The sequence below is a fragment of the Oenanthe melanoleuca genome, chromosome 5 (genome assembly GCF_029582105.1).
Source record: "Oenanthe melanoleuca isolate GR-GAL-2019-014 chromosome 5, OMel1.0, whole genome shotgun sequence".
Taxonomy (NCBI): domain Eukaryota; kingdom Metazoa; phylum Chordata; class Aves; order Passeriformes; family Muscicapidae; genus Oenanthe; species Oenanthe melanoleuca.
Genome location: NC_079339.1, coordinates 27,419,003 through 27,439,919, shown reverse-complemented (window position 1 = coordinate 27,439,919; position 20,917 = coordinate 27,419,003). Strand labels below are relative to the sequence as shown.

Genomic DNA, 20,917 nt, shown 5'->3' with positions numbered 1-20,917 from the left:
TCCTTTGCAGTATATGTGGGTTTTATGCTTCTCTTAGTAATTCTCCTTTTACATTTGAAATTTTTAGCCTGGCATAAGATTAGAATTTCCTCTTTAATGGAAATCTCTGACACACAGAGTATACTGGGTAAAGAACTGGATGTGGATAGTGGGTGCTTCTGGCTGGATGAGTTGGGTTCTTCTGTGGCTGAGCTGAGCTGCTGCAAACAACATGACTCTCTTCTGGAGGAGTGCAGCTGCTGGTGGAGGTGTTTGCACCTCCTCCTCAGTGGTTCTGTGGCTTGGAAAAAAAACACAGACTCTCTTATTACCGGTGTTGTATTCTCCACAGACCTTTTTTTAGTTTTAGGTTGATATCTAATAGTGGCTTCTGTAACTTCTGTAATTTTTGGTCAATTACATTGGCCTGGTGCTGGAGGTCTGCAGTTTATAACACTGGAGAACCTTTCCTTAAAGAGTATCTTTTTGTAAAGTAAAAGTAAACTGTGTTTTCTACATCTACATTAAAAAAAACCCCACTTATATTGTCATGTCATTAAGTCAAACATATATGTTTGTCATTATATTAAGTCACTCTACTGCTCTTGTACTTCTAGGTTGTTTTTCCCCCAGCATGAATGAACAATTACTGAAGTGTAGAATCTCAGGTTGGGGTTACATGGAAGTGTTTCATGTACTTCATTAAGAATGTATAGCCTTACTGTTCTGTTTCCTCATAATCTTAATTTCTCACATAAATTATTTTCTTAGTTTGTTTCCTAGAATTGCAGTTTCATTAGAAACAAGGCTATCTAGTATTCCTCTTATGATAAAATCATGAGTTGTTCAGCCGTGTAAGTTTCTCTCCAGGGACTTTAGTTACAAAAGTGTTTTGACTGCAACATTTTAGCAAATGTGCTATTTTAGTCCCCTTCCAGTCTAAAAATACAGCAAAAGACCCCTGACTTGCTTGTATCTCCATCTCCTAACTTGGATTCAGCATTGCATCTTGTAATTATTCATTTGGCTTCAGACCATGGTACTTTGAAAGGTTATGGATCTAGTGTTGGGGTCAGTGTAGTCTACTGACACTGACTGGGTAATTTTTCTGGCCTTGAATTGAACATTTGAAGCTGGGAATGAACTTTCATAGATCCATAGTAGTTAGCTGTAATAATAGTCTCTGGATTCACAGGTTATTTCTTATTTCTCCTTTGGTTTGCGTTTATTAAAAGTACTATGTTCAGAGTGTTCTGCAATTCTCTTTCTTCCCACGGATAAATGGGCACAGAGTTCTCAGAATGTAACATCTGCTTTTATGAATGAAATGGCAGCAACTTTGAAATGGACAAGAATCAAGGCAGATTCCAAACCTTGTCTATTCAGATAAAAATCTGGCATTGAAGAGGCTTCTGCTGTTCATGGCTGGGCATGTAGTTTGAGAAAAATTACATTAGCACTGAGTTTTCTTTTTTTTTATATGCAATTTTACTAATATTCTGTAGCTGGTTCTGCTGCAATTCAAATTGTTTCTCATTTGAAACTGAGTATAAAATCTAATTTGTTTTTCCTTTACCCTTTCTCCTTGGAGATCTATCAAATTATCCTCTGCTTTAGATTCAAGCTCTTCATGGAAATTAATCGTTCTGACCCCCTGTGAGGTAAATATAATTTTCATTAATAGGAAAATTGCAAAGCAGACAAGTAAAATTGCTTGTTTGAATTATGCAGAGCTCTATAGACATGTGGTCAGATTGCTAGACTGCCTGCTTTCAATAAATTCTTTACAAAACTTTTTAATGTAAGCTGTAATAATATTGATACTATCTAAGCAGACAGAAAAATACTTATTTCCTGAAGCACTGTGTGACCAAGAGGACAACTGTGAAATATTTTATATCTTGAAATGTGGATAAATGAGCTGTCTACTGAGAAGAGTACAAAACAGTTAGCAATTTTCCTGGGGAAACAAAGAATCCTTTTAAATTTTATCTTAATCTGGGAAAAAGCATGAAGGTCCTTGAATAGGCAGGGAAACCTCAACTCTAATGGAAATGACCAAGTCTGTCAAGTGAATCGAATGGAAATGGAGATGTAAGGTGCTTGTCTTATAAAATAATGGATTATCAGTTTCTATGAAATGCAGGAGAGAATATCTTGAATATCTTTCTTTTGGCTTTTTTGGTAGGATGGAAATAATGAGTTCTGCTTCATCTCAAAGGCCCTGTAGATGATTTTTTTTTTTTTTTTCCCTTGAATGGAGACTTGTAACATAGCAAAGCAGAAGTTTGGTTATATATGCAAAAAGCTTTCTAGCTGAAGAATTGTCTTGTTAATATAGTTGAATTTTCAGTTAGGTATAGAAGATATGATTTATGGAGTGTGAAACTTAGAGATTACTAGGATTTTCAGTTTGACACTGTTTCAAAGTTTTGAAGACAATAAATTCTCCTTAACAGTGGAATTTATATTTTGAAACTATAGTATGTAGTTAATACCTCTTAGTGAATTTTATAGGTGGTAAGCATCTATACAACTTTTTACAGGGAAGCTTCCTTCTCTAGCAGGTGTATGTTTCTGCTGTGCTGTGAAGGGGACTGGAGGCTTATAGAAGTGATGCTTACAGCACAAATGCACTTAACCAGGATCTATGTTTGGATATTCCTGGCTTAAATGCCTTTTGTGATAAAGGGTCAAGTAGTGGAGCTTCTGCTCCACTGTATTTCAGTACATTGTGAAAGATGAGGCAAATGTGCTTTCACGTGTTGTTTGGTGACACATGTTCAGTGATGACAATTCATGGCTCTTTGTTCACCATTAGACAGTTCTTTTCCTTCTTGTTTTGGACACCTAATTTGTGTAGCTAACGTTTTTGCTTAAATTTTGTGTATTACCAGTTTATCCAAGTGTTACTGAAAAGCCCTGATATAAAGAGAAGTCTTTATTGGCCTTTGCCATGGGTACTAGAAGTTGGAAGACCAATGTTTTTGATGAATGCTGCTGGATGACCCTGGCAACTCACTGTCCTTCTCTTGCCTTCTTTACATTTCCCCTGATTTCCCCTTCTTTACATTTTATTTTATGGTATGTACCTTATCTGCTAGGCACTTTGAACACATAAAAGCCTGAAAGCATCCTAACAACAGCATATTCTCTCTGATTCTTCTGTTTTTATTGACAAACAGCTTTAAAATTCCAAACTCAGTTGAGACACCAACTCAGTCTTTCTTTTAACAGCAGACAGATGGATTAAAATTACTTGGGGGAAGAGTTGGGAAAGCAGAACGGAAAAGCAGCGAGTTTTCAAATTCTGTGCTGAATTTGCCCTTTCTAAATGTTTCTCCAGTATTTTGATTAGTTCTTTCTTTGGCAGCAGTAACTCATTCTGCACTATAAAATTCTGTCCTTCTTTCATAGTTTAGCTGTGACATCTAGACTGAAAAGTAATAGAATGATCTCTATTAAGAGAACCTAACTTTTAAAGAGGTTGTATTGGTATGAAGGATGGGTAATTACCTAACGTGAGGGGGGAAAAGTGGACTCTCTATTTGTTGATGGTTTTCTTCATTACAAACCAGCATATTTGCACTCCCTGCATTAAAGTGCTTACTGTTACCAGGAATAACTCATTTTCATGGTTGTACTCTGTAAACTCAACGTTTCACTTCAGTTAGTCCAAGTCTGGACAAAAGCATTAGCTCATAGACAAGGACCTCTTTCAGTCTGGCAGCATACTCTTTGTGTAGATATTTTACTTGTACACTGTGCAGTTAATAAAGGTAAACATTAAACCATTTGTAGGCTGTTACAGTCACACTGTAGAAAAACTAGAGGCTAGAAAAACTGGCCTCAGCAGTGGTGGTTGTGAATAATCAGGAAAAGTTATGACTTAATTCAGAAGAATCATGTTGTGAACATAAGAAAAGCCTTTTCCCATTAAATTAATTTGAATGAAATTTTGTTTCACTACCACTTTTGAGAAAAATGTTAAAAATTCCAGTAATTGACTCCTGTTGACACGGTAGCAGAGTAGTTAATGAACTAAATGCAATGGTACTAATTTTGATTGATACTGTGTAATTATGATGTCAAAGATGTTTAACTTTGTATCAGGCTGTAAATCTGCATCGGACTTCTAGTCTACCCTTGAGAGGAAAAATACATAAAATGGGAAAACCCAGACACTCCTCCAATCTGAGCTATTTTACAAGAGTATGAGAAAGTTAAAAGGTTTCGCTAGTTCAGCCTACTTCCTTGTCAGCAGTGTATCTCTGAGAAACTCTAGAACATCTTCGTGTCTGAAAACCAAAAAGGAAATGTTCTCTTTGAATTTTGATGTCAGCAGCAGACTATACTCTGACAGCCCTTTCTGCTTTTCTAGCTTTTTTTCTTTCCTAATAGCTTTAGTCTTGACTGGAGGTCTTAAAGCCTGAAGGTAAAAGACAGCCTTCCAAACTATCTTGAGCTGCTCTGTTCTGACTAAGAAGAAATAAAACTTCACTTTTTACCAAATGTGAAATTTATGGAGAATACAAGAGATCTGATTATTCTGGCTGTGGCTCTTGAAGCAAATGTTCTTTAGCTTGACAAGCCAAGCATGAAGGGATACACTTTCTTGGTATGGACATTCTACATGTGATTCATTAGTTGTGTAATATTTTAATGTATTTTTGGTTTATTGGAATTACGTATTGATTAGTATTGAGAGAAGTTTTATTAATGTCAGAAATAATTCTTCAATGTTTACCAAGGTGAAAGTCAAGATGGCCATGATTCCAAAGGTTAGTAGTAATCTCTACACCTTTTTATAAAAAACTCCACCTTTTTTAGAATAAGGGATTTAAATTCTTAGAACTTTTTATAGACCATTTCTTTTTTATACTTGTTTCTACATCACCCTATTTTTCTTCTTGTTTCTATGTTTTTTACCATTTCATATTCATTGTTTCAGATCTACCTTTTTCAGGAGGTTCTCCTGCTGATGAGTTTTGTAGCTCCCATTTATTCTTCATCCCTGTCTTTCTGACCCAGAAGGATTTGTGCTTCAGTGCCCCCCTTCAGGGGCATTTTATAGGTAATTTTAAGAACTTAGTTGTGACTCTGCCTAGTGCGCTGCTTTTGCTTGCCATATAGTTTAGGGCAGGTCAGGCTTGGTGCTTTTTGAAATCTTGCCTGTGTTTTTGATGTATATGAGTAAAAGGCATTAGTCCTTAACAATCATATGGTTGGAAAGTTGTAGAAGAGTTGAGTTTACATTGTAGTAACGTTACTTATCAGTTTCTGTCCTTTAGCATCTCCAGTGACAGCATGTTTGGTTGCAGATGAAGCTTAGGACCCTGTGAAAGCTGTGGTTGCAGATGGAGTACTGCTCTGTGGGCTGTTCTCTGTTGTGGCAGTGTTCTGTGGGTGCAGGAATTCAGTCATCTGCTAGGCACAGGGCTTTGAAGTTACCAGCCCAAACACTCAAGGGAATTAGGTGCTGAAGTCCTGTCTCCTTATGACTGGTTGCAAAATAGGTTGTAGGCAGGTGTCCAATGCCATGGGAGAAGCAGCATCTTTTCCCTGCAGTGAATCATCTCATGTTTATTGAAGTTCACTGGTGAAACTTGTCCTGGCTGTCTTCATTCCCCTGGTAGTAATTGCAGTAATAATCAGCCAAAGCACATATGTCAAAAGCCTTTTGTTTTTATTCTGAAGGAGAAGACAGCTGTTAAAAATATTTTCATAGGTTTATGATGGCATGAGAACACTTCATAGAAGCTTCTTTATTTAGGAATTATAATGCTTATAGGTGATGCCTTCCTAACATAAACTGAGAAGGATATTTTCCAGTGATGCTTGTTCCTTCTTTCTTTTGAAAATCTGAGTTCATTAATAGGACGTCTTGAAATGCCTGCTTCCTTCTCTTAGGAGATGAAGGGATTGAAGGCTATGTAGGATAGGGAGGAAAATATTTTTTTAAAGGCTTTATGAGGAAGATATATCTGAACTTCTTGTGGTTATTTTTTCAGCAGTTTCAAATACTGTTAGATTCTTAGTGTTTTCAGACAGGATTCTTTTTCCTTATGTTTTTGAACAAGCTTTGTCTACAATTTCAATACTTCTAATGTTATTAATTATGTAAGACTTTAAAAGCTTTGAACTGCTGTTCTGCAGGTGACTTGCTGTTTTGTGAGAACAGCTTTTGCAGGTTGTGGCAGAGAAGTGGGGGAAGTGAAGCATTCCTTGGGTAGGTGGCAGATTCTGAGATCAGAGGGATGAATCTGCAAGGATTCCTCCTCTTGCTTGTAGTACTGCATGTTGGTAGCTGGAACATAGCAAACAACCTTGAATTGTCTTCAATTAACACGTTTTGGTTCGTTCAAGGGTGATGTCAGAAAATAGCCTTTTTCAGTAGAACCAATTTCTTTTTTCCCTCCCTCCTTACATACGCCTACACTGATGTTTTTTCAGCTCTACAAGTGTGTGTTTTCTCACTCTCTCTGCTGTGTAGGCGGCCTTCCCAATCACAATTGAGCTTCACAGGCAATCTTTTACAAAAAAAAAAAAAAATCGTCTTTACACAGCAGGCTATAATTTTAACACCAAAGGAAATGGAGAGTTCTGGGTCAGAATTGTGATGCGTCTTAGTAATGCTTGAATTGGCAAAGAATTTCACCCTAAAAAAAGGAAAATTGTTTTCTTGACCAGAAGGACACCTGTGGAAATTATTTTTTTACATTCTGTATGAATGATTTACCAAAATGTCACTTGCAATGACAAACAAATAGACTTTATATCTTATACTTGCTTCGTTAGACTAAGTGAGCTTTTCTATCCTAGAATTAGAAAGTGATTCTAATGAAAAAGACCAACTCAGTTTGTTGACGATATGGAAGTTAAAATGCAGTTCTTCTGGGAGTGTTGCCTTATTTTAAGTATGATTTTTAGTTATCTCTGCCTTTTAGAAATTGCTTTTGCTGCACTACATTATTATTTTTTGTGTACTGCAGCTCTTTTGCTGATGCTTCTCATTTTTCCAAGGTCTTAATTTCATACAATGTTTTGTAAATAAGCCTAAACTTAACTTGCAATAAGAAAACCCTCAGCTGTATTTTTAATTGCTCAAAAATATAGTAGTAATTATTTTTTTGAGTTCTGTTGATAACACTGTTTGGCATTTCTTAAAGAATTTTTGTTGATGCTAGTGTTCTTGCTACCAGGTAGGGTATTCCAAGTTTATTCAATTCTATAAAGAAATTTTGGGAGAGTAGCAATGGGTAACTTGAAATTTGCTTATCAACCTATCAAATTTCAGCAACAATTATTGCACACAGCCTTTGTACCATGGTTTTATGTGCAGTTTGTGCTGCCATTGCAGCTAAAAGGAACCATCCTTCTCTGCTTATCCTGTCTGGTACCATTTTTGCCTCATGTCAGCACAGGTGCTCATGTAGCTGTGCAGTGAACTGGACTGGGGAAAACCAGGCTGGAGAATAATCTAGGTCTTTTTCTTTAGACTCATTACTTAGAGCTGGCTTTTAATCTCTCTTTGATATGATTCACTGTACATCTCCTCTAACACGTGAGCTTGGTGGGAGTAGAGTAGGACAAAAATTCATTGGCAGTATGCTCTGCCTCCAGCTTGTGCCTCTGCGGAGTTCTCGGGACTGCAGCATAAATCTCCATGGTTACATCTGTTTGCCCGGTCTAATTTTAGAGGACTCCTATCATCTAGAGATGCAAGCCTTTTGTAGCAATAGACAGAGGTCAGATGTTAAGAGTAATTCTGAAACAATACACATTATAATACAGGATGTGGTAAATAGGAAGGACCAGCTTTGAAACCTTTAAATTTCCTTCTACATTTGGAGACTTCTTAGGGTGCTGCAGCTGGTGACTTAGATGAAAACTCCTGCTTTCCCTTGAGTTTGACATGTGTTACAGACTTTACGTTGAGCAGTGAGGGGAAAAAAAGTGGGCCACAGCACTGCTAAATGTCCCCTTTCTTTCAGACATTGCCAAATGTGTGTTCAATCTCTAAATGCCTGGCAGAATGTGTTCTGGAAGAACATAATGATTCAGAGAAGGGGTGATAAAAGAGGGGTTGGGATTGTTGTAGTGAGAACATTATCATACAGGCTTTCTCAAATGTGTAAGTTATGTGCAAAAACTCAATAGATTCACAGTTTTATAAGCTTCGTTTTTGCTTCTGACTTCTTATAAGCACAATTTTCAGAACACTCTTTACATTTTGAAAAGTATTTAATTTGATTGCTTCCTATTCAAATTTTATTCATGCCCATGGTCATTTTTGCTTCTAGGTTTTCACTGTGGTATGATTCATCAGACGTAGATTGTGACGTCCACTGGCACTGGGAGTTTTTGCTGAAGCTGCATGTGTCTGCTTTCTCAGGAATTTGGATAGGTAAGAGTGCATGTTCTGCTTTCTGTACCTTCTGACCTGTTGGAGTATTGCTAGTTGTCACAAACTGAGTCTTGTGTTTGACTGCTGATAGCTTGTAATGTTTCATGCAATGTGTAAGGAGTGGTCTCCAGCAGGATGGTTTACCCTGGTAGGCTGGCTGCCACAGAGTGCCAGACTGTATCCCAGGCTGTTGCTGAATGCTTCCTCTATACATCAGTGTTTTTCCAGGAGGGAGATGCAAGGGAACTAGATGGCTATTCCCTCCCCCTCCCCCATTTTTGCTAGGTATGTGTAGAAGTGTTTGCAAGAGCAGGTTGGACTCTGTTCAGGCTGTGACAGAATGCCTGCTTTTCTCACATTTTCTGAAACACAGCAGTTCTTGTAGGTGGCTTCTTTTAACCCACTTGTGAAACTAAACTTGTGTTGTAAGGAAAAAAGGGATGATTCTTCTGGCTGTTCCTGATCTGTAAAAAAGACTGGCTTTTTACTATGTGATCTGTCCTTTCACAGAATGTCATATATTAAAAGATAAAATGGATGCAAGTGTGAGATGCTGTAGTTTTGCCTTTGCAGCCTTGCCCTCTGCCTTGTACCAGATGCAAGTCCTTGACAGGTGTGTAATGAACTGGTTCAAGATGGTATATGAAGGTTGGAAAATTGCAGTGTGTGGTTTTAGGGTGTGGAAGGAGGAGGGATGGGTAGCAGTCGTGTTGGTTTTGTGAAGATGGGCAGGGTTGGATTTGTTTTCGGATGGATCAGCTTCCTGGATTAACTCAACAGGTTGTGCAAGCAGTAGTGCTGCTTGGAGGGAGGTGACCAGAATTTGCTATGGACTGCAGGGAGAACAAAATTTGAGATATCAATTAAGATCAGTTGAAACAGATTTCCAACCAGGCAGTAAAAACATAACCCTCTCCACTGAACACTTTTTAATCATGTGTTTATTAACACGTATTGAAACCTATAGGTATAAGATATGTAAAGAAGTCCAGTCTGGAAGTAACAGTTTAAAAACATTCCTGCCAAAGGAAAAACCCTCATTTGTTGTGTTGGTTCATCAGTCTGTTGGATGTCAGAAGAAACAAATAGGTTTTTTAGGTGAAAGAATCTGCCCTGTAATTGTTGCAGTTGCCTTGAAGGATGTTGTATCAAAAGTATCAGTTTAAAACTCTTCTGAAACACTGTCAGCAAAGCTGCATTGTGTTGGCAGAGATTCGCTTCTGAGGTTTGACTTGGGATAATGACAAAACCTTTCCTTCAGAGCACCTGTATTCTGGAAACAAATATATTTGTTCACAGATCTAATGGAGCCCTTGGAAAAGGCTATTTTAATTATTTTCTCTTATCCCTTGATTCATTTTACCTTTTCAATTGGCATCATCTTTAATGTTGGTTTTTACACACAATCATTACTGGTGTTTTCTTTGATATATAGCTCTCAAAGTTACCACAGAGGAGAAAATAGTGTCAATGTTTTCCACATCATACAAAAGTTTGTGGTTTTTTTTTCTTTTTTTTAAATGAAGTTTGTGATCCTAAGAGGCTGTTTAGAATCATGGTATTAGTAAACACAGTATTGGGGCATGGACAGTGAAAAAGAGGTGTCATGAGTAAGAGCAGTTTTAGTTACTGGCTTAACTTACTGGTGGAAAGTAAATGAGTAGTTTCCCCCCCTACTATGTTTGAATTCCACAGTCTCGGGTTTTTGTCACATACTTTCCATAAAGAATGATCAGGTAATTAAACTTCATTTTGCCAGTGGTGTTATCATCTTACATCACTGAAACACCAAAGGTGGTAAATTCCTTTTTATTATACACATGCTATTTTCTCTGTGGAATTAAAAAAAAATCTCAGTGGAATTTTAATTTTTTTAAATTCCAGCCTGTAGCAAATCTAGTAATACAAATTTATACTTAAAACCTAATTTATTTCATCAGTAACAGTTCTGGTTGCTGGTTGTTCATGAATGTGTAGGCTCATGGTCCTATAGATACAGTCTTGTTTATTGAAATTCTTGAGCAGGTTTTACAGTTGGGAGTTGAACATAACCATATTAACAAGCAGCTTTTTTTAGAAATAGTATCTCACTCCAGTAAAGCTGATATTTGTTTGTTTCAGATACAGAATCTTAATTGGACTAGTAAGTATATTTAGGTGCAAAACATTTGGTAGCATAAACTTAGTTTTGTTAATTCCCCACATTCCTCTGTAGATACTGGCAGAATAAAACTTGTAAAATTCTGCATGAAACTTAACCTCAGGCTGCTTATTTGATCTGAACTTAAAATGAAGAAGAGGACTGTGGGAAGAGGAAGAGATGGCCACTGTGTGCAAGTGGCTGATGTTGACCTTAAGTTATATATTGTTGGTTTTATCTGTACTATTCTTTTCCTGTTTACAGGTTGAAGTCCTGTGGCTTCATTTGTTCACTAGTAATAAAGCCTTGTTGGGTGGGGGTGGGGTTGACATGGAAAAGGTTTTGCCTCGGTGATTCTTGCTTTTTCACAGGGATGTGTTTAAGAGTACATAGTGCTGTGTTCCCTGCAAAGGAAGGTAGGAGCTATTTGGGTACTGTTTTTCTGAATGGCCAGGAGAAGAGTTGTACAGAGTTGTGTTCCTTCCTTACATTTTGCAGATTTTAATTGTTTTCTCTCTGAGATTTCTCCAGGGTTTAGGTGGTGATTATACAAAAGATTTCTGTTATTTGGTCTGTGTAGACTTGTAGTTCAAGTTGCTTCCCTGAGGAGTCTGAAGAAAGTTAGGAAGAGCCCATGCAATTAGTGCTTACAGTCTTGGCCTCTTTATAAAGAAAGGAGGGTGTTCCTTGAGGGGTGCACATGTATATTTCTATATGCATTTACCTGTGCACACGTTCACCTCTGAGTCAAAGGAAATGGATGTATTGAATGCATGTATGTTTCCAAGTTAGTGATTGCTTTGTGTAAGGGTTTTGTACTGTGGTATTGCAATGATAACTGCAGTAATTATCTTTAAATGGAAAAGAAGTAGAAAGTGCTTAGTCTATTTTTATATTCTTTTATGTTTAAAAACAGTGTAGTGGATTAGTAGAAGCTGGTATGTGATAGTTGACAGATTAGTTAATGTATTTGAGAACTGGAGAATTGGAAGAAGATCCTTCAGCAAAACTGGATAATATTCTTAATAGCTAAATATGTCCATTATTATAGAGAATGAGTGTTCATAATAAAAGTCTCACCTTTGTTTCATTGTGTATGAGACTGAAAGAATGGGATATTCAGAAGGTAAGTGTATATGAGTAAATGAAGAGAGGAAAGCCTGGGTCCCATTAATTTTTCCCTATCTCTAAGCTGGTGAGGGTTTTATGCTTTGACACCCTTTTTCTTAGTCCAAAATGACTGATTATTTAATAGTATGGATTGTAATGATCCACAGTCTTTTCTCTTACAGGCACCTGCTGAATAGGCAGGCCAAGAATGAGGCATGCTATGTCTGCACAATTCCTGATTTCAGAACTGGTTAGGCACACCCAAGTTAGCATTAATCTACCTAGCCTGGATTAAAAATGATTGCAAGGATTTAACAGCATGGATTTTAGTACAGTCTGTTTGAGGTTGACTAGAAGTCTGGGTGCTTAATCACTGCAATCCTGTGCCCTGGAAATTGAGGGTTTTGTAAAACTGAGTTCTGTAGCTCGTATAAATGTGGAGAGCTGTTGGTAGATTAAATACATACATTATTCCGTGAATTTTTCCTAGCTCTCCCCTTAAGGTGGTAGTAGTGTAACTTAGAATTAGTAAGTATGTACTTAGCACTTTGTATGATTACAAATGTATACTGTTTAAAAACCAAGATGTTTTCTATTTATTAAAAAAAAAGCAGCTGATCCTGCTATTTAGCAGTTGATTCTGCTATATTAACATTTTATGGGACTGGCTGGTGAAGACTGAGCAGTTGTCATGTTTTGATTTTTATGTATTGTTCAGCTTGCACATTGCTAAAGTACATTGTGCTGTACTTTTATTTTGTATTGAATAGCAATACAATCTTGCAGCTCAATATTTTCATTGTTTCAGGTGAGTAATAAGAATCAGCAATTAAATAAGACATTGAACAGACCTGGAATCTGTCTAGCATAAGAAACCCCCACAGTAAGTTCATGTGCTGAATAAAACACCAAACCCCAACAAACAAAAACCAAACTAAAACGAACAAAAATAAGCAGTCCCTCTCCCCCTCCATCCCCCAAAATAACCCAAACCAGACCCCTACAACCAAAGAAGCAACAAACAAAAATCAGCAAACCCCTGACATAAGAGACAACAGAGCAGCAAAATTTGGACCAGTGTTATTTCCCTGCTTTTTTTACCTTTAGAGAGCAAAATACTTTATTCTTTTGTAAAATGTTTTGAAAACACATGGAACTGCTACTACCACAACTGCACTGACCATGAGATTTCTGAAATGCATGCTTCAGAGCAGATGCATCAGCTTGAAATACAGCATTTCTGTAGAAAGCTTCAAATACATTTCTGGCAATTCAGAGATGAACAATTCTTAAATTATTCCATCTACCTAAGAGCAAAACGTGTCCCTTCACTGGTAGTCCTTTTATAAAAACCCTTGATCAAATTCCTTCCTTCTCTTGGTCTCGCCCTTCTTTCATGCATTTAATTTTTTTTCTTTCAGTTTTTCAGTACCTTTTTTAAATCCAAGTTTCTCTGTGCCAGACAAAGTAAAATAACTGCTTTGCTCTCTTAATTGTTATTCTCACTTGTTTACATATTAGTGGCTTAAGATTAGCCTCAGCTACCTGTTTTGAGTTTTCTATTGGGTACACAGATTCAAGGAAGCTGACTAGTAAATTGGAGTGATGCTTAGAGCTGTCACCTGTGAAGATCAGAATTCACACTTTCCACTTGAGATCAGAGAAGACAGGTTTGCTTTTCAGCCTGATTGTATTCACTGCTTATGCATAATGCAAACCCACAACTTAACTCTGCTCCATTTGATGAAAGATAAAGATCAGTGCTACTAGACAGCATGATGCTAGCTTTACAGATCCCATCAGCATCAGGCATTAGTCATGGTTTTTTATGTATAAAACATAGCATGCATGTCTGTACACATCATAGTGAGAATGTATAGTTTTAACATAGAGTACCAGGTTGGGAGGGACCTCAAGGATTATCTGGGCCAATCTTTCTTTGCAAAAGCATAATTCTGTAGACACAATGACCCAGCACTCTGTCCTTCCAAATCTTAAAACTTGGGAAATCCACTACTTCTCTAGGGAGGTGATTCCAACGGCTGATGGTTCTCAGTGTGAAAAATTTCCCTCGTGTCCAATTGGAATCTCCCAGGGGCAACTTGTGCCAATTGCCCTTTGTCTTTGCCATGTGACTCCTTGGAAGAAGAGAGTCTCAGTTGTCTTTGTAGCGATAGTAGTAATGCAATTAATAAGTAGTGCTTCCTAATAATCTTACTGTGTGTAGGTTTTATAGCATGTTGATCTCTTATGCCCTGTATATGTAGATGAATTTGTTATCAGTCACTAATTCATTCTGTCAATTCCATATGTAAAAACTGGTACTAATATACAGCTCTTTAGTACCTCAAAGATGTGCTATTTATTACATTGACCTTTAATACCACTAATACATAATTTCACTGGGTCTTTTACAGCTTATAGATTTCTTTTTTTTATTAAACAAAATAATTTTTCAATTTTCCAATTCAGAGTAATTGAATCTAATATTAGAGTAGTTGAAAAATCAGCTTTGGCTTTATGCATGGCATATTTACAGAAGCTTTGTGTTTGAGCTGCAGTCTCTCTGATGCCTGCTCATCTCCAATCGAAAATTAAAGGAGAAGAAGCAAGGTTTGTCACTAAATCTCATCAAGTTGCATTTTTGCATGTATTTATGTATATTAGAAAACATTCAAGAGGAGACTTTTCTCTAAACTGGCAAGTATAGAGTGACAAAGTCTTTTAAAGTTGAGGAATTGCTTGGATAGAATTAAATTGGGATGTGGCGTGGTGGATTTTTTTGGGTTAATTGCTGTTGGCTTTTTTGTGTGTCTGTATGTGTGTGCATGTAAACCTTCTGAGATTGTGTGGGAATGGTCCTCTCCTTTACCTACATCAGTGTCCCACAGTTTGTGAGGCTCAGGTTGGGATGCACCTAGAGCCTCTAGTTCCTGCATTCCATCTGCACACAAAAGAAAGGCAGGAAAGCCACTTCTTCATCTGGGTGTTGGATCAAGCTTGGATGCCTCTGGTTGTGTAGCTGTGACACAAGAAATGCTGGAGAAGACTATTACTATTTGCTTTTTTTTTTAAAAACTAGCCTTGTCATTATTGGTGTAGCATTACTCTTAAAGACCTTGATTTCTTTGTGTGATAGTGATACCTTAGGGAAGCAGCCACAGTTCTTGCTTCCTCTTGTTGTTGTGTTCTTGGTAATGTGTTTGTAAAGCCTGTAGACCAGAGGTGCAGTAAACTTGTATGTATGTGTGGTAGTATAGGTATCATTTTTAGATTATGAGGAAGCACTGAATAATCATTGTTTTATATAATCTTTTTCTTTGTGCTATTTCTTGTTCTATTTTCTTACTCTGCTCTTTTTTCCTTAATTTTCTCTACCGCCTTTCAGCATTTAGTTTCTTCAGCATATCTTTATTTTTTTATTCCTCTTTTTCTCCCTTCTGATACTTAGGTTAGAGCTCTTTGCAGAAGTTTGCTGAAGAGAAAGGTTGAAGTTGAGAACCAGAGCACAGTTCTCTCCTTTGAGAAGGGAGAACTGCTTTAGCCTCTGAAATAAGTTGCAGTTGGGAGGAGGTTGTGTGGAAGAAAGATCAACTGCAAAATTGAACTGCTAAAGCCTGAGGACTATCCTGGCTGGGATTAATTTAGAATCAGAAGCTTATAGCAAGTTTTTGAACATTTGCATGCTTAGCTGTGAGGGGGTATAAGGGCACAGATGCATACCTTAGAGATCTTTGCTCCCTGTATCTGTTCTTGACTCTAAAAGGGAAGCAGAGGTGTACATTTGGTTAGACTGAAAACTTGAGAGAGAAGCATAGGTAAATGCAGTGGCTATTTAATATTTTTGCTGTGGAATTAAAGTTGTGAGCCAAGTGCTCTTTCCTGGATTATTCTGCAAAGCAGCTGTCGTTTTTTTATTCGTAAAGGTTAATCTGGGGTTTTTAGCTTGGCTTTTATTAAAATGGCTTGGATGTAGAAGGTAATGTTGAGGCTCCCAACCATCTTCAGAGACACTACAAAGGTATTCAGAAGAGCTGGTTAAATATTTGGACAAGTTGGATACACTTTCTCTTACATGGAAAATTAACTGTTGTCCTTCATCCAGAAGTGCAGTGTTACAGTTAGCTTACTCTTGTTTGATTAAATCGAAGGTCCCTCTCCCAAGTGTGTTACATCTGGCAGAGCACAGCAGCAGGTGTAAATGGAGGGAGATAGGATGGATTTGTAGCTGTAGACTTAATGTCTTCCAACTCAGGACTTTCTGAATCAGGAAATCCAGTACCTTTTGCTCTTTGTTGTCTTTCTTACACTTTCTAATTCTGCAAGAGCTTTTTTAAATTAGGAAGAACAGAATTGCATGTGGTACTGATGACAGAAATCTTACATGATGATATGACAGAGAACAGTATTCTTTTCAGAATAATTCCTAAATGCTGTCAATATGTGGGTGTTGGTTTTGTGTTGTTGGGTTTTTTTTTGGTGAGTGTTGGAGTATAATTTGATGGATACAAATATCTTCATAGTCTTCAATATAAAGAATTTGACAAGGAATTGAGAAATGCCAGGTAGTATTTTAATGGGTTTGCTTTTCATATTTTATTATCTGTTTGGTACAGCCACCAAACAGTTGGTGCTTCAGAGCTGTAAGGCATTGCAGCATGTAAAATATTCCAGAGTTTGGGCTCCTTTTTTTGTGGTTAGGGCTTAAACTTTCCTAAGCTTTCTCTGTATCACTGATACCTCTACTGACATGTCCAGAGGTGTGTGCCTACTGCATTTTTGTTACCTTTTTCAACTATTACTCCATGTTCACCAACTAATATGGCTCTTCATTTTTTCTAGGATAGTTGTGCAGTTACATACCTTGAGTCCAGAGAGACCCCCCCAGAGAATAAACTAAATGGTCTTGGTGCTCTGAGGACACTTCTGGAATTGTTCATTTACAGAGCAAAGAGGATTGTGGCTGACCTTCTTCTAATGTTTTTATATAATCAGGATTTAAGCTGTTTTCTAATTTTGCCTATTAAATGAAAACAGAGATTTAGCCTTTCCCTCGAATGCAGATTCGAAAGGAAATCAATGTAGAAAACATTTAGAGATCCTTTAGAGAACTGTACTGTGCATGTGGGAAATTGCAAGTGTATTAATACATACTTAGAAATTTTGGAAGGGGTCAACAAATATGACCATTAGACAAAATCTGAGTGTATTACAGAAGCTTCTTGCTCTTTTGTGACCAAAAGACTACTATTACTGCTTTTGTTTCCTCCTGACATATATATATATATATATATATATATATATATATATATATATATATATATATATATATGTATGTATGTATGTATAATTTTTTTTTTTTTTGTCCAGAATTCCATTTTGGGAGAAATAGAAGTTTTCTTATCCTTTGGTAAGCTGGCAAGAACTGACATTTTTCTCTTCCTGTTTTAAAAAAAAACAAACAACCAGTCCTTCAAACTGAAATTTGGGATTGATGCTCCAGCTGTGAACCTGCTGCGTGTTCTGTCATATCAACTGAAAATACAATTTACCTATAAAACAATTTTATTCTGTTAAAACCTGTGCAAGGGTTATGCTTCTGTTCTAAACTGAAGCATAAATGTATAAATTTCCATACCTGGTGAGGTGTTGAAACAGTACATTTTGCTTGTCATTTGGATTGTTTGTACAGCTCAGGATCATCCTGATCATGGCTGATATGAATTAAAAAATATTCCTTCTTTAATGCTTATATGACTAGACAAATCAGCTGAAATAAACAGTTTTCATATTTTTCTTATTTAATCTGTATTTGATTGCTTTTTTACAGTTAACTTTGTGGCTTACAGTAGTAGTTTAGTGTAGCACAGATGCACCAGACCTGCCATTTTCATTTAGTGTTTGAAAAATAGTGTTTGTACAGTAACTACTTCTGGCAAAGAATTACAGAACTCCATTGAAATGCTTTTAGTAGTAAGTAGTACAAAAAATCAGAAACAGCTATGTCAAAATGCATTTGTACTTTGTGGTAAAGGAGCAGACATGAGTGCATAGGTTACTTTTGAATTTCATAGGACCAAAAATTTAAAATATATTAAAGTGTAGAGGGCACAGAGACACTACTTTTTCTCTTGCATGGATGGTGGTCATTTGGAGAAATCTTTTGCCTGGTTTGAGTGACTGAAAAGCTCCTTTATATGTCTAATGTGTAATGCAGTTTATCATCAACTAGATTTAGTAATTATTTACTCAAGCCCCTTTTATTAGTCTGAGGGGTTTTGCAGTATGTGTTCTAAGGCATGATTTATATTGACAGAAGTACACAGTTTGAAAACCCTCACAATGATCTAGGATTTATTTTCTGGATTTCAGTAGATGTTTGGACAACTGTTTATTCTCTAATACAATGTTTTTCTGTTTTCTATGTGTTTCGTGGTTAAGAGGGAGGATTCTTAAAGATATACCTCATATATAGAAAACTTGCTGTCTGGAAACTGAAGTGTTAAACTAAGAGCCAAGAACTTTAAATTTGCTGATTTGCCACAGATTAATAATACTACTATCTATTTTAATCACTGGGCTATCTGCACAAAGTACTTCTGTGCCTTTTGGAGGCATAGGGACTTCACAAATTTCTTCATCATACCTGGAAATTGGTGGTTGTCAAGACTTGTTGGTTAGACTTGTTGGTATCATTAAGAGCTCACCACAGTTTGTTCTGTCTCACAAGTTCCCAAACAATACAAAATGTAGGACGGAAATAGTTTGGGGAATTGTTTCCTGATGGGAAATACAATGTTAGGAGAGAGGTCAGCCTTCTCTAAGGCAATGATAAAATCATTGCTATTTCGATTTTCAGTAGCATTTATCTGCCTCTTGTTGTAATGGTACTGCTGTGTTCAGGTGGGTATGATAATCTGTGAGGCTAATTTGTTTTACTTTCATTATGTTGTTTTATGTTTTTCCCTTATTTGCCAGATTCTTTGTTTTTTCTCTAAATGCAAATGTAATGTTTGCTTTCAAAGCTTTACAAAATCTGTCATATATCCAGATATCCAGATAGGTAATTGGAATGTTTCAAGTTCTGTTTCTAAAAATGGGAGCTAGTGCATCTGAAAACACTGCCTTCTGCCCATAGTATCAGAAATAGCACTTTTTTTTTTGACATGGGCCAGTGGTTACTTTCTTTGCTCTTGTAGTACTGCAGGTACTCTTTCTGTAAGTGGAGGAGTTTTGCATTCCTTATGGTGCATGACTGTTTGGACCCAGGCGTCTGGTTTCACAGATGATTTGGAATAGCCCTGAAGATGCAATCCAAGTCTTATTCTGTCCTTCAGCAAATATTTTCACATGATATGTAAGGAGTCTTGGGTTTTCAGACAGCTTTTCTATGTTATTTTGGCTTGTAGATCTCTGGATTAGTAAATATGCCTACATATTTTTAAAGGAAAAGGGGAATTCTGCCTGTTTACGGCTTTTTGGCTGCTGTAAGTGTGTGTGTGTTTGCCACTCAGTTTCAATACATGGATTCATAGAAACTAATGTGTATATGTGAATAATGCACTATTCTTAAATTTCTGGCAGAAAGAGCCAAAATAAGTGTGTGCAAACACAACTGTTAGTGAAGACTAAATTGTTTTATTAATGGTGTAAACACAGTGTATGATACCAGTTGAAGTCAGAATGCAACTGCTGTCTAGAAGGAAAAAATCCTCACATTGAACCTTCTAAAATTTTAACTGCATTAAAAATGAATTGTGAAGTGTGATTTGCCAAGTAGCATTAGTGCAAATATCAGTTGTACCGTTGAGTATGAAATTAATTCTATTTTAAAAATTTCATGGTAATTTTACAAGAAGACCCAAGAAAAGAGGAAACTGAAATTGGAAAGACTTCTATTTGTGGAGGAAAGGTGAAAGGGAGGAGAAATCTTTTCATGTGCACTGTCACCTTAAATGAGTCATAAAAATGAGTTCATGCATAAAGACTGATTTGTTTTTTTCTTTCTTTTTTTTTTTTTTCCCAGTTACTATTGCTAAGACATCCCTTGGAAAGTTACATAACTATATTAAGGAGATGAAGGAATTTTTCTTCCAGTTCTCTTTAGTAATCTTAAAACTAGATTTTAAGGATTTATTCCTTAGAATACAGAAGGATGATGTATGTGGTATTTCAATGCTAGGATAATTGTGTTGACTAGACTTGAAACAGCTTAACCTCGTGTGCTCAGTAGTCTTATCACCTCAAATTGGATTTGGTTGTCAGGATGAATATCATGTTTATGACTCTAGTTTGTGATCTTGTGTTCAGAAAAACTTTTCTGCCTTATTACTCTTAATTTGACTAATTCTGCATATGTATAGGTCTTTAATGATCTTTTTCAGATTATGGTGTTTTGTTTTTTCTCTCCCTTGCATGCATGTTATCAAGTGTGTTTTAGAATCCCTGATTTCTTAAGCTCACTTGGTATCAGGAACGTCTTCATATTCCTCGCAACTTCTGCCCTCTTTCCCCCTCTCCACCACCTCCCTAGTTTGATGTCATTTGCAGATTCTTCAAGGGGGCCTGTGATCACCAAAATTAATAAACTAAACAAAATCTGCTGCAGGTCAAGTTCTAGCTGGACCAACCCAAAATAATTTCTGTTTCCTTTTTTTTAATGCAGAGCCATTGGTTTTCTGAAAGTGAGTTTTCCAGTAGTTACCCTTATCTACACTAATTATTTTGTATTTATAGTCTCCAGGTTGGATAGTAGTTGAACTTAAATAAGCTGCACCTGCTGCTTCCATAGGACATTTGCCCAAGAGAGAACATTATGATGTTTTCAGGCTTCTTGACTATCAGTTATCTTTCTCCCCTCTCTTAAATCCCTCCTCTTTTCCCCAGCAATATATCCAACTCTTTCTAAGCATTAGAATTACATTGTTTGTCTTGCTGCTTTAGTAATTTCCCACTTCCCTACTATTATTATGAGACAAATACTCTTTCACATTGCTGTGGGATCCCTGTCTTTTACTGGTCCTCAAAGCAGATAAGTAATATCTTAGAAATCATTTAGACTAGTTCTTTTATAGATCCTTGTGTACATTATTGTAAGTAGCTGGCTTAAACTATGCATTAATTAATATTCTGTGTTCTAATTCAAACATCAATTTAGGGTTTATTAAGGAGAGTTTATTTTGAGTGTTACTTTGCTTACTTTCTGGCCTCTTCCTTGTGGACCCCTAGAGTATTGGGGTCCCTCATTTTCTAGACCAGATTCTAAAATTGGCTGGCAATGG

General features: G+C 36.7%; 1 protein-coding gene across 2 annotated transcripts in view; it reads left to right on the top strand.

Moving 5' to 3' along the window:
- The window catches only part of SIPA1L1 (signal induced proliferation associated 1 like 1), a 200,891-nt gene that overhangs the window by 57,126 nt on the left and 122,848 nt on the right, over positions 1 to 20,917 (top strand). Inside the window, exon 3 of one of the 2 annotated variants that reach the window (XM_056492556.1) lies at positions 8,283 to 8,386. The gene's annotated coding sequence lies outside the window, so the exon portion shown is untranslated. Of the gene's footprint in view, positions 1 to 8,282; positions 8,387 to 20,917 lie in introns of those variants that run through there. The other variant, XM_056492555.1, reaches the window with a different exon arrangement.